The sequence below is a fragment of the Lolium rigidum genome, chromosome 2, assembly GCF_022539505.1.
Source record: "Lolium rigidum isolate FL_2022 chromosome 2, APGP_CSIRO_Lrig_0.1, whole genome shotgun sequence".
Classification (NCBI taxonomy): domain Eukaryota; kingdom Viridiplantae; phylum Streptophyta; class Magnoliopsida; order Poales; family Poaceae; genus Lolium; species Lolium rigidum.
The window spans coordinates 195,124,687-195,126,334 of record NC_061509.1 but is presented as its reverse complement, the minus strand read 5'-3'; positions in this window follow the sequence as shown (position 1 = coordinate 195,126,334).

The following is a 1,648-nucleotide window of genomic DNA, read 5'->3' as shown; positions in this document are numbered from 1 at the left end:
TGGCCTTACGCTCCATTGCCCCCCACCACCACCGAGGTATTTCCTTTCCTGTATGATACGTCCAAAACGTATCTACTTTCCCGAACACTTCTGCTATTGTTTTGCCTCTAATTTGTGTATTTTGGATGCAACTAACACGGACTAACGCTGTTTTCAGCGGAAGCTGTTCGCAGTGTCTCGTTTTTGTGCAGAAATCCAACTTTCGGGGAAAAACCTCGGGATTTTGACGAAGGCCCTATTTTCCCGAATACTGACGGAGCCAGAAGGACAAATCAAGTGGAGGCCCGAGGGCCCCACACCATAAGGCGGCGCGGCCTAGGGGGGCCGCGCGGCCCTATGGTGTGGCCCCCTCGGCCGGCCTCCGACGCCCTCCTTCGGACTATATATCGGCCTCGACCTAAAAACGCACGGGGAGAAGTCGAAGTCGCCGAAACCCTCCAGAACGCCGCCACATCGCGAAACTCCGTCTCGGGAGCCAGAAGTCTCCGTTCTGGCACTCCGCCGGGACGGGGAATTGGAGGAGATCATTGCCATCATCACCGCCAACGCCTCTCCATCGACCAGCCATGTTTCCCCCATCCATGTGTGAGTAATTCCCCCGCTGTAGGCTGAAGGGGATGGTAGGGATTGGATGAGATTGGTCATGTAATAGCATAAGATTGTTAGGGCATAGTGCCTAGTATCCGTAGATGTTACTTTTATGATATTGTTGCAACTTGTTATGCTTAATGCTTGTCACTAGGGCCCGAGTGCCATGATCTCAGATCTGAACATGTTATTGATTCATCATGATATTCATTGTTTATGGTCTTACCTGCAAGTTGTATACACATGTCGCAGTCCGGAACCAATGGCCCCGAAGTGACAAAAATCGGGACAACCGGAGGGGGTGGTAGTGACGTGAGGATCACATGTGTTCACGGAGTGTTAATGCTTTGCTCCGGTACTCTATTAAAAGGAGTACCTTAATATCCAGTAGTTTCCCTAGAGGCCCGGCTGCCACCGGCTGGTAGGACAAAATATGTTGTGCAAGTTTCTCATTGCGAGCACGTACGACTATAATTGGAACACATGCCTATTGATTGATTAGTACTTGGATACCGTTTTATTATTATCTACAAATGCCCTGCTATGATTGTTACATGAGTTTCTCTCATCCATGCAACGCCCGTCATCCGTCCCCGTGCCTACAGTATTTTAATCCTGCTGTTTACTAAAATCACTACTGCTGTCTCTGTTACTCTGCTGCTGTTATTTCACTACTGCTACTGCTATAAAGCTGTCACTACTCGATAAACTCTTGCGAGCAAGTCCGTTTCCAGTGCGACTGAATTGACAACTCCATTGTTAAGGCTTTCAAGTATTCTCGTGTCGAATCAATAAATTGGGTTTTACTTCCCTCGAAGACTGTTGCGATCCCCTATACTTGTGGGTCATCAAGACTATTTTCCGGCGCCGTTGCCGGGGAGCATAGCTTTATTTGGAAGTTCACTTGGATTGATATTGTTCGCTGCAAATTCTCCATCATGGGTAAACCTCGCGATACTAAGGTCGCCATATTACCATCCACTACAAGAAAAGGTACAACTCTGAGTACCTCTGCTGCTCTTGATTCACCATCTGTGATAAGTAAACTTGTTTCACCGCC